The 12,138-nt window shown below is 45.4% G+C and overlaps 1 protein-coding gene across 2 annotated transcripts in view; it reads left to right on the top strand.

Moving 5' to 3' along the window:
• Window positions 1-12,138, top strand: part of FCHSD2 (FCH and double SH3 domains 2) — a 147,752-nt gene that overhangs the window by 36,838 nt on the left and 98,776 nt on the right. The gene's annotated exons all lie outside the window — the stretch shown is intronic.

The following is a 12,138-nucleotide window of genomic DNA, read 5'->3' as shown; positions in this document are numbered from 1 at the left end:
TCTTGTGCTGCTGCTCCAGAGCTGGATCAGGGCTGCAGGGGGGGTCTCCCCGGAGTGCAGCAGAGGGAGAGAATCACATCAATAAGTGGTCCTCTCTCAGAAGAGGTTTGGATTCATGCACTTAGGGCACAAAACCAAGAGGAAAACTTCATTTTCAACCTGGATTATGGGCAGTATGTATTCATTAATGAGTAATTGCTTTAAATAAGTGTCTTTATTCCTTTCCATTTTCCTAAATAATCTCCTCTTTGGCATGGAATGTGTGTACATGATGTCAGGTACCTCTGGAGCCTGGACTGTTTTATTGGCTTGCCTGAAATCTCAGCTTGGCAGGCTTTCCCTTTTCCAGGAAAGGATCCATACAGCTTCCCAGTCACTGCCTGATGCAGAGATCATGCATATTGATGACCTGCCTTGGTCCTTTAAGCCATGATGCTGAAGAATAATCCATCAGCAGAACTTGCTGCTTCCAGAAAGCAAACACCTGCTTGATCCCACCTTTGTATTATCCTCTCCTATAGCCCAACACCATTCAGAACACCAGGATATCAAGCAGAGGTTGAAGAAAATGAAGTGTAAGACTTTAAGAGCTATTCACCCCATTCTTTCCAACAAAGCATGGAGAATCAGTGGCCCTGAATGCTACAAAGACATGATCTGCCTCATTTCATAAATGCTTAAATAGACTATTGTGGATTTTAGAATAACTTGTAGAGACAAGTTGGACAAATCAGGTGTTCTAATGGGATTATCGATACAATTCTGCACTTGTCACAGCTCAACCCCTTAGTGCACGTTACCCTTTTTCCCCCCCAAACAAGAAGCTCTTTAGAATTCTCTCTATTAAATGTCCCTTTAACATTTAATATAATATACTTGGCCTGGAACAAAGGCTGTGGGTCTACGTGTGACATTCCAAACAATATTATCAGTGCCCTTCTCTTTTTATGTAGATTGTGCATTCAGTTGTTGGTGTAGTTTTTCTTTCCCCAAGAAACCCATGTCAGCATTTAAAGCAGGGATGGGGCGGGGGGGGGGGGGGGGGGGGGGAATATCAGGTATCTGATTTAGGGCTTGTCTCACTGACAACATGTTCTCTTAGGTGGAAAACGAAAATGCCTTTAACTGAAATACTTGTCCATTTAAAAGGCGTGTTCAAAGGCAGCCTTTAGAAGCTGCACAGCTCTCTGCTGCAGGCTTTATGGAATTCTTTAGGTTAAAATAATATTGCCCTAAGAACAGAGGTGGACTGTCAGCTCCTGTTTTCACTGAAAACATCGAGTTCCTTCGAAAGGGGTTGCTAAGCTTCAACTTACACTGTTCCTACAAAGAAAGCCCTTCAGAAAGAAACTGCAGGTTTTGCTGAACTGATGCAAGCGAATTTCTCTTTGCCTGCTTTTAGCCCTTATTTTTCTTTCCAATTACTGCACTCATAAGCATCCACTGCCTGCAGTTCTGATGCATGTGAGTGGTTCTGCTTTCAGATGAGAGCTTTAGTCTTAAAAGGTATTCATTTTTTACTCAGTCGTTAAGATTTAGTGAACTGGGCCGTGTATCCTTCAGTCTGTGGAGTTCATACAAGCATAGAAGGGTTTGGGTTGGAAGGGACCTTACAGCACATCCAGTTCCAACCCCTGCCACGGGCAGGGACCCCTTCCACTGGAGCAGCTTGCTCCAAGCCCCTGTGTCCAACCTGGCCTTGAACACTGCCAGGGATGGGGCAGCCACAGCTTCTCTGGGCACCCTGTGCCAGCGCCTCAGCACCCTCATATACTCTTTATGTGCATTGTGTTTTGTTTTAAATCCCCAAAGCTTCTAGGAAACAGGCCAATATTTGGCGGATGAGCATCACCTGCATCCCTTCCTCCTATTTTCTAGCACACCGTAAGAAGTTCAAAAGCCATTTGTCTTTTAGCCTTCTTCTGGTTTCTTGTTGCATTTCTGAGCTTTCTTAGTCCTGCATTTATTCTGGAGCCCTAAATTTAAAGTAAAATTTTTTTGTATTCCAGGATAACACTGCTGCTTTCCCAAATGAGCACCTTCTCTGTTACAATCCAAAGGCCACAATTTAGGGTACAACCAGCAATTCCTGCGTTGTCTGGGGAGGATGCTCTGGAGAGTGGGATTGTAAAGAAAAGGTTTGTTTAAAGAAAAGAAGTCCTGGATAGATAAAGGGATGTAGAATTGCATCCCTTGTTTCACCCTGAAGTTCAGGTAGCTAATTCAGCTGAGGAAGTTTTCTGCAGTTCAGCTGGGTTTCGATTCTTAGGCAGACCAAGGTAATCCATAAGAGGTGTTACTACTTTCTTCTATGGGGCTACAAAGAAATGTTTGTTTGCGCCTTCTATACAGCAGTTTTGGACTCTGTGTGACTCCTTGTATTATAGGTAGTGATGTTTCTGAGCAGTTATTCTCACTCTTCACATCTCTCTGGTTATTATACCTTAACTTTACTAAGGATAAGGTCTCCAGTTCTCAGCAGTCGTGATCCCAGCAGTTCACTTGACACCTAGCATTGTGTTAGACGGACGTCAGGTAAACTGGGCAGTGCTTCTTGGCTGTTTTATCATAAAAGGGTTTACTTGAAAGGGTACAGTAGACATGTTCTTACCTATTTTTAAAAGCCATAATTCCTTCTTCCCCTTTGCAACCCTGCAACCAGACCTCTACAAACCAGACCGTGTTGACAGCTAAAAAAACCCCGCAGAGAGAGAATGTTTAAGTCAAATCTGCCATGAATGATGATTCAGTGTAAGACCTTACATACACAGTAGGAGATTTGTTCAGTTTTAGACAGATAAAAGGCCTTTTATCAACCAGTCCTGTCTCTTCTCTCAAGGAAGAGACGGGAGAAGGGGAATGCGAGGTTACTGAGGCCGATGGAGGAGAAGAATCCAAGTGGTAGCTGCAAAGTAGTAAAAGATGTGGTGCTAACGTGATAAATATATTCTACAAGCAAAGAAGTCTGCATGAGCTAAGGAAGTGGGTGCTGCTGGTGTTTGTATGGCTTACTCCTTTGGTAAATATATAACTAAATTGCTAGGATTTGTCTCATAGTGTGGAAATCATAGGATCCCAGGGTGGTTTGGGTTGGAAGGGACATTAAAGCTCATCCAGCTCCAACCCCTGCCATGGGCAGGGACACCTTCCACTAGAGCAGCTTGCTCCAAGCCCCTGTGTCCAACCTGGCCTTGAACACTGCCAGGGATGGGGCAGCCACAGCTTCTCTGGGCACCCTGTGCCAGCGCCTCAGCACCCTCCCAGGGAAGAGCTTCTGCCTAAGAGCTCAGCTCAGTCTCCCCTCGGGCAGGTTCAAGCCATTCCCCTTGCCCTGCCCTACAGGCCCTTGTTCAAAGCCCCTCTCCAGGTTTCTTGAGGATGTCGTCCTCCACTTGCTTACTGGATTGGTTCTACCACTGAAGTAATAAACCCTCCTCAGGCGTTTTCCAGAGCACTCAGTGACATTTCGGTGTAATTCCACGTTTGTTTGCTGCCAAGGTGAAAGTTTTCAACCAAATAATGAAGTTTCTGGGGGAATTCAACAGAACTGTTATTTCCAGGGGCTCGGAACTGGATGATTTCAAGGTCCTTTCCAACCCAAAGCATTCTGTGATTCCCTTTGCTGTAAAACACCGGGAGAGATGCGAGTACATTTCCAAAGTACAATTCTGAATTGAAGCCAGAATGTGGAAGAAATTTGTGTGATGGTATCCATTATAATTCCCTAGAATTCATGCATGCAAATGACCGTCCTAATTACAAGTGTGAAGTAGTCAAGACATACTTGGGCAGTTTGGGTGTTGCAATTCCAGTGTAAGTGGTCACAGTGGTTTGGCTTCTTGGTCTCAGAAACTATTGCGACTTAATGTAGTAGCGTTCACAGGTCTGCATCCTGTTGGTTGCATCTGAGCAACTGGATGATCGTTTTTCAGTGTTTCCCATGAAAAGTGAGATCAGTCTGTTCAATGAGCTTTATGGTGGGAGATATCCATGTCTATTAAAAGGAATTAACTCTGGGGCTTGGAGCAAGCTGCCCTAGTGGAAGGTGTCCCTGCCTGTGGCAAGGGACTGGAACTGGATGAGCTTTAAGCTCCCTTCCATCCAAACCAGTCTGGGATTCCATGGTTATATCATAAAATAGGGTTTGGTAAGTTAGGGACATCACCATCATTGATATCATCATCAAAATGAATATCACACAGGAATTGGAAATCCAGGGTAAGTACAGTGCAGGAGCAAACCCTGTGCATTGATTTGCATTTTAATTTCTCTATGTAAAACGTTCCTTTCAGTCACCAAAATAGTTCTGATGAGTGCATGGACTTAATTCATTATCCTGTATTTTCTGCCTGCCGTACTCCCACTGCTGTTCCTTTCGCTGGCAATACACTCAATGTTCTGCCTTTTTTGCTGTTTCCAGGGTAGTTTGTCATATTTTCAACCCGAAGAAAAGCAGATTCCATCTTGGTTGCAAACAGAAACTAATTGAGTAGGAGGAAGACTGGAGGTTTATGAACCCCCCCCCCTCAGCTCTGGTTTTCTTAGCTCTGATTGTGTACAAATGTGGCTTGAAGCCTTTCTTTTTTACTTTCACAAACCATAAAGAGGGAATTTAAACTATAAAGAACACTTAGCAAGGGCTGGTCACATACTTTCTGGGATGAGAAATTTGGGAGGTCCCAGGTTTCCTGGATTTATTTCTGCTCAGGATGCCAAGTACATCTGTGTTTGCTTTTTGATTGTCTGTCCAAACAGCCTAGCTTGAAACTTGCACTTTTCCCATCAAATCCGGTTTCTTCTCTTTATAGTAGTGTCTTGAAAGGCATTTTCTGTCTGGGGTTGGTTTAATGGGTTTGAGTTTTGTTGGTAATTTCTGTTTGACCAAGGTAGAAGAGAGCATCAGTGTGATTGCCTCCGGTGAATATGGCTGGAGGTGGGATTTGGGAATGGGAATTTTTCTGTGTGCTTATGGAAGAGTTGTCTTCTGGATAAGAAGGATTCCACCAGTGCTGGGGATGCATCAGAGATGTCAGACAGTGGGAGAGGGGTAACCATAGGGGGTAAGGGGTAGTCATGAGGAGAGAGGAGGAGTGGCCATGAGGGATAAGGGGTAAGTCGTGAGGGGAGGGCCAGCCATGAGGGGAGATGGGTTTGCTCTTAGTGACGTGGTTTAGGGATGGACTTGGCAGTCCTGGGGGAACGGTTGGATGCGATGATCTTAAAGGTCTTTTCTAACCTGATTGATTCTATGAGAAGGATAATGCACTATCTACCTGTATAAAAATATGCAACTATAATCAGGTATAAGGATGATACAATTTTTACTTCTGTAAGAATCTTTTATGGAAAGCAGACTTCTGGGATGATGTGCCCATGTTTCAGGGCTTTGGTTACGAAAACGTGCTGTTAAACCTGCACATGCTGCTGTTAGATGGATAGAAAATGATACAGGAGAAAGCTGAACTAATTCATCCAGGCTGCGGAGGCTGTGACGGAACATGAATGAAACTCGAATGGTGTGTACCTCTGTAAAGCTAACCTAAACTTTCCCTAGAGCAGTTCATATACGTAAAAGAGTAAATGAACATCCCCTTTGTGAAACATCATCATTCACCTCTACTCTTATATCTGAAGTCAGAGAAGTGAAGATGTCCGACAGCTGAAGATATCCCCCAATGCAAGAGGGACGTGGAGCTGTTGGAGCAAGGCCAGAGGAGGCCATGGAGCTGCTGCGAGGGCTGGAGCAGCTCTGCTCTGGAGCCAGGCTGAGAGAGCTGGGCTGGGGCAGCCTGGAGAAGAGAAGGCTCCTGAAGGGGAGACCTGAGAGCAGCTCCAGTGCCTGAAGGGGCTGCAGGAAAGCTGGAGAGGGGCTTGGGACAAGGGATGTAGGGACAGGCCAAGGGGAATGGCTTTAACCTGCCATAGGGGAGACTGAGATGAGCTCTTAGGCAGAAGCTGTTCCCTGGGAGGGTGCTGAGGCGCTGGCACAGGGTGCCCAGAGAAGCTGTGGCTGCCCCATCCCTGGCAGTGTTCAAGGCCAGGTTGGACCCAGGGGCTTGGAGCAAGCTGCTCTAGTGGAAGGGGTCCCTGCCCATGGCAGGGGTTGGAACTGGAGGAGCTTTAAGGTCCCTTCCAACCCAAACCAATCTGGGATTCTTAGCTTCAGAGCTGATCTCCTGCACTCCAGCAATAATTGCATATCAATAAAAGGTAAAAATTGCTGGGTTTGTTGTGTGTTTATAATAGCAGGGCTATATAATGGTGGAAGACTTGAGCTACCTCTTCTCCATCCCCTTGTTTCAGTTGAAGCTGTTCATCCTCAAGAGTTGTTCCTTAGTTGGCCACTTTATGGAAGTTATTTGTAGGAATTTCGAAGTGCATTTCAGGTGCTGTACACGTGGCTGTTAGGACCAGGGTTAGATCTGTTGATCTCCAGAGCTCCCTTTCAACCTCAGCCATTCTGTGGTTTTATTTCTAAGCAATTAAAATATTAGGGATTTAATAGCGAAATGAGCTGTGTTATATTTTCATGTCCCTCTTTCAAACAGCTTGAGCTATTTCAGAGTTTGAGTGAAGCTTCTGCCTGATATGGTTTGTGCAGACGTGTCTTACTGGCTGTTTTGGTACCTCCAGAGCCTCAAGAAATGAGGCAATATGTTTTTAATGCTTTGAAACTTGGTTTTTACAATTAGGAGGTTGACAAGTTGAGGTTGTGCAGGTCATCTACGGAAGTTGGCATGGACCCTGTGCTTTGTTCTATTATACAGTAGATTTAAATGAATCCATTGAAGATTGTGGAGATTGCTATGATTCTGTGAAGATTCAGCTTCCCTTTTATTTTACAAAGGGGAATAGACAAGGAGAATTTAGCTGCCCTTTTATTTTCCCTGAGAGCAATATAAAATACAGCCTACGATGTGGGATTGGATAGATCCTCCTTGTTTTAACTTCGTGCACTACGGTAAAATGCGCTTTCATGAAGCGTGCAGTGTTTCAAATGCCTCCCCCCCCTTTTGTTTTCATAGAAATGAATTATTCTGGTACTGTAATACCTCTAAATAAGCATTTTCACACTGCTGAGGCAGTAAGATTTCATATAACCACCAAGGTATTTTTGCAGGTGTGGAAACCAGGGGACACACACAGAGGTCTTTCTGTTTGAAGGCAAACCAGCTGCTAGCTAGGGGCTTCCTCAGTGCTGCAGGATTAATTGCTGGTATTAGTGCTCTTACTTTTGCCCTGGTCTCTATTCATTGCATCACCTTCAATTCACACCCTGTGCTCTGAAGCAAAGTCTTCAATTGCAGAAGAGGGTTGTTCAATTCTGTTCCTGCAGTAGGCTCCAGAGAGAGAGAGAGGGGTTTGATTGCAAAGGGAGGTGATGGTACTTAACTGGCTGCTGGAATAGGTGGGGACTGCTTTGTAAAACCTAAGGATGAGCTTTTCACTTCCTTCTCTTCCAGCCTTTTGTTTCTCTGGAGCTGTTATTTCATACTATAAGTGATGGCAGTGGAAAAACTGACAGTGTGAAACCCTTTTTGATTGCCCGTTGGGACATCTGTGAAGGAAGGGACAATAATGGCACCAGCCATCAGGATACATAAAGCATCAATTGTATAAGCGTATTTTCTTCTAAGTTTCAATACAAACACAAATTACTTCTTCTTGTTCCTCTCTCTAAAACTACAAATGGTGGAAGACATTTGGATCAGTTATATTGTCCTTCTGCGCTCCGTCTCCTTTCTATGTAGGCTGTCTCCATTAATGCCTCTGCTCCAGGTTATGGATGAGAATACTTCTGTTCTGCGGTTGTCCAGACACAGCTGGGTACCTGTGCTTTCAGAAATCATGGAATCACAGAGCAGCTTGGGTTGGAAGAGACCTTAAAGCTCACCCAGTTCCAACCCCCTGCCATGGACAGGAACACCTTCCACTAGAGCAGCTTGCTCCAAGCCATTGTATGATCCTGTTGGAGCGAGGCCAGAGGAGGCCATGGAGCTGCTGCGAGGGCTGGAGCAGCTCTGCTCTGGAGCCAGGCTGAGAGAGCTGGGCTGGGTGAGCCTGGAGAAGAGAAGGCTCCTGAAGGGGAGACCTGAGAGCAGCTCCAGTGCCTGAAGGGGCTATAGGAAACCAGTCTGTGATTCTATGAAAAACCACTAAATACAGCTAAAGAATGGAATTTAACATAGTGCCTATTCCTGCAGCCCACAGTGCTGAACACACAAGCTGATACCATCAGCCAGGCTACCCTCGTGCTCACACCAAGTCTAAATTCCAGCGATGCTTCCTCAGCACATCCTAATCCTGCTATGAATCAGCAGCATTTCACGATCCTGAACCTGGATAAACTCCAAGAATAATCAGGGAGAAACTTTGTGAAACACAACATTAGAAGCTGGTTGAAAGAGTAAATCCCTCTTTATTCCTGTTATGTACAACCCTGTGAGGGCTGGAGGTGGAATTTTACAGCTTGCTTAGGAAATGGTTTTAGAGTCATAGAAGCATAGAATAGTTAGGGTTGGAAAGGACCTTAAGATCATCCAGTTCCAACCCCAGTGCCACGGGCAGGGACACCTCACACTAAACCATGGCACCCAAGGCTCTGTGCAACCTGGCCTTGAACACTGCCAGGGATGGAGCATTCAGAACCTCCCTGGGCAACCCATTCCAGTGCCTCAGCACCCTCACAGGAAAGAACTTTTTCCTTATCTCCAACCTGAACTTCCCCTGTTTCAGTTTGAACCCATCACCCCTTGTCCTGTCACTGCAGTCCCTAATGAAGAGTCCCTCCCCAGCATCCTTATAGGCCCCCTTCAGATACTGGAAGCTGCTCTGAGGTCTCCACGCAGCTTCTCTTCTCCAGGCTCAACAGCTTCAGTGAAGTTTTAGTGAAGGGAATCTCATCACTGTCTAGTGTCAAGAGAGGTTTGTAAGCCTGAGAGTATTTCATTTGTAACTTAGTCTATGTCTTGAATTTAGCTACATTTACTGTCTCAATTTGGAAGTTACACCTACCTTCAGCTCTGTGGCTTACCAGAAAGAGCACAAATACCAGAAACTGAAGAAGTATTTCAGGAGGTGGTTTTCAGCTCTTACACCTTACCTTGGTGTAACTTCCTAATGGCTGGGACACAGAAGGGAAGAGAGCAAACAAAAACCTGAGATAAGCGGTGCAAATCTGCAGAGCAAAGCACTAAGATACAGCTGCGGGCTTGGAATCAAGATCAATTTACTCACACACAGCAGCAACCCCTCTCACCATGCACTTAAAGAAACTAAGCAGTCATGGCATGAAGGTCACTGTAAAAGATAACTGGTTCCAAGATCCAAAGTAGAGGTGGGGGGGCTGAGCTGCAGGGACAGGCAGGACTTTGCTCTGGGGCTCAGCTGGTGGGGATGTGTATGAACTGCCCAGAGAAGGTGAGGAGCAAAGAGCTGGTATCTGCTGATGACAGTTATTCAGAGGGGTGAATTTAAGGGCTGATATCAGGGAAAGGATTTTAATGAAACTGAGTCACAGGATCATAGGATAATAGAATCCCAGACTGGTTTGGGTTGGAAGGGAGCTTAAAGCTCATCCAGTCCCAACCCCTGCCACGGGCAGGGACCCCTTCCACTGGAGCAGCTTGCTCCAAGCCCCTGTGTCCAACCTGGCCTTGAACACTGCCAGGGATGGGGCAGCCACAGCTTCTCTGGGCACCCTGTGCCAGCGCCTCAGCACCCTCACAGGGAAGAGCTTCTGCCTGAGAGCTCAGCTCAGTCTCCCCTGGGGCAGGTTCAAGCCATTCCCCTTGGCCTGGCCCTACAGGCCCTTGTCCCAAGCCCCTCTCCAGCTTTCCTGCATCCCCTTCAGGCACTGGAGCTGCTCTCAGGTCTCCCCTTCACACAGCAGAGGGGCAGGATCCCCTCCCTGAGCTGCTGCTCACGCTCTGGGAGTGCAGCCCAGCACATGGGGGGGTGTCTGGACTCAAGTGCACACTGAAGCCGGTTTGAGGAGCTTCTCATTTTGTGCAGTTTTAAAGCATTCAGTGTGTTTAAATGGAGAGTATTTTCCAGTAAAGATGGGAGAGCATCTGGGGTTGTTCTGCTGTGTGCGTGTGTCCAGCCCTGCTCATGTAGTATTGTCTTCTTTGCCTTTTTTTATAGTGAGGTTTGACAATGCAGTGTCAGCTCTTCTGTAGGTATCACCCCATCACTCCTCTTTATTTTGCTCAGGTTTCTGATATTGAAATCTACTTTTCCTTCCCAGTTTGTGCACAAATCACCAGTTGTCCTCAGGAGCTTGTCCTTTTCTCCTGTGCTGAGAAACACCTGGAGTGAGTTTTTCCTCAGTGGTTATACGGGCTGGGTTATAAATGCTGCTCTACTCAGGTTATCAGAACGGCCAGTAATGAGTTTGCTGAGGCTAAGATATGATTTCAGCTCTTTAGACCCATGGCCAGAGGCTACTGATAGGATCACAGGTATTTTTCTATCTTTTAAAATAGAATAAACTCAACCTCAATATAAAAAGCCCTGGTGCATGCTTCAACCAGCCGCTTTTATCCCTGTATTATCCCAGCCGTGTTTATGCATGCACTGGGGTGTATCCCTGTACAAGATGTGGTTTAATCAGCCCTCTCCGACTGCAAGAGATGTAGTTGAAATCAAAGATCCCTTTTTAACCCTTCTTTTTGATACCAGGCTTCAACGTAGGAGTGGGTCCTGCTTTGGCATCAGTGAGGTGCCACTGGAGAGCTGCCTCTGTGCCAGAGAAATCAAGGGTTTGACATACCTTAAGCTATATTAAATGGTATTTGTACAGCGTTAATCTATGTAATACTCCTTGATTCAGGCTTTTTCCTCTCTCAGGTGTTTTTACATTTCACCTTTCTGTGTTTTTAGAGCAAACTGCACCTCCGGCTGTCTCCCTGCTCAAAATCACACTGTCATCAGCTCTGGATGCACAATAAAAGCCCGGTTTTCTATGAATTTCCTTTCACTGCATAAATGGTCAATGGAGCTGGTATCCAAGGGACTAAAGAATCAGAAGCAGAACAGCTTTTAATTAAATATCATGCGGAGAAGTGCCCACAATTCGCTGCTGTGGGAGCAGGGAATGAAAATCAAACTGAAGAACCACCACCGCTGCCCTTCAGTGTGTCTGGGAGATGGAGTTGCTTTTATGTGCAGATAAAATACCTAATCCTGCAAAAAACACTAATACTGAGAGCAGGGACAGCGTTGAGAAGCCTGTGTGTATGTGGGGTTTGTAATCTCAGTACCAGTGGGATCAAATACAGAAAGCCCATACTAGAGAAGAATTGGGGTACAGAAATACATGAAGAAAAGTCATGCCAGGTTTTAGGGTAGGGTTTAAGCAGTTTGGTGCCATGAATTGCTCCTCATTTATATCAATATCCTGTGATAGAGATATTTTAATCATTCCCGTTTGCATGTGGACTCATTCAGTCATCTTTGTGCTGCTGCTAAGGATGTTTTATTGTATGTACTTAGGAGGTGGTGGTTACAGTCTTTGTCTTTATGGTGCTTGATTTATCTGAAGGCTTTTCCATAGGTGAGTCAGTTTTTGGTCCTCTCTGGGTTTTCTCGCCCACGTGTTGAATATCTCAGCGTGTGAGGGAGTGGTTTTAGTGAATCCTCTCTTGCTATATTGGAGCTATTCTTACTATATATGGGCCTTGGAGCAAGCTGTTCTAGTGGAAGGTATCCCTGCCCATGGTAGGGGGTTGGAACTTGATGAGCTTTAAGGTCCCTTCCAACCCAAGGCAGTCTAAGATTCTGTGAAGGTATAATACTGCAGTGTGCAGTGCTGGGATTTCAGTCCCATCTTAGGTAGATCTTCCCTGCTGTGAACCAGCACTATATTTGCCTTTAATTTTCAAATCTGCCTTTTCATCTGTTTATCATACTAATAAAATTCTAATTCTGAAAGCAATGAGATCCCATCTTGCTCAATGATGTTTTCTTTATATTTAACATATGTCTCGATTCATTTGTGCCTCTTTATTACTGCCAGAATGTCTTTGGCAGTCTTCGAAATGCTGACATCCCTTGTATAGCAACTGAAGTGACTTGAGCGAAATCTTCCATTCAACATTCATGGAATTATTTGATCCGGGTTCCTGTGCTTTCCTT

The sequence above is a fragment of the Pezoporus flaviventris genome, unplaced genomic scaffold (genome assembly GCF_033815535.1).
Source record: "Pezoporus flaviventris isolate CSIRO_AGI_PZ_B2104156 unplaced genomic scaffold, CSIRO_AGI_Pfla_v1 ptg000025l, whole genome shotgun sequence".
NCBI lineage: Eukaryota > Metazoa > Chordata > Aves > Psittaciformes > Psittacidae > Pezoporus > Pezoporus flaviventris.
Note: the sequence above shows the minus strand (reverse complement) of the source record. Positions and strands in the feature narration are given on the sequence as shown.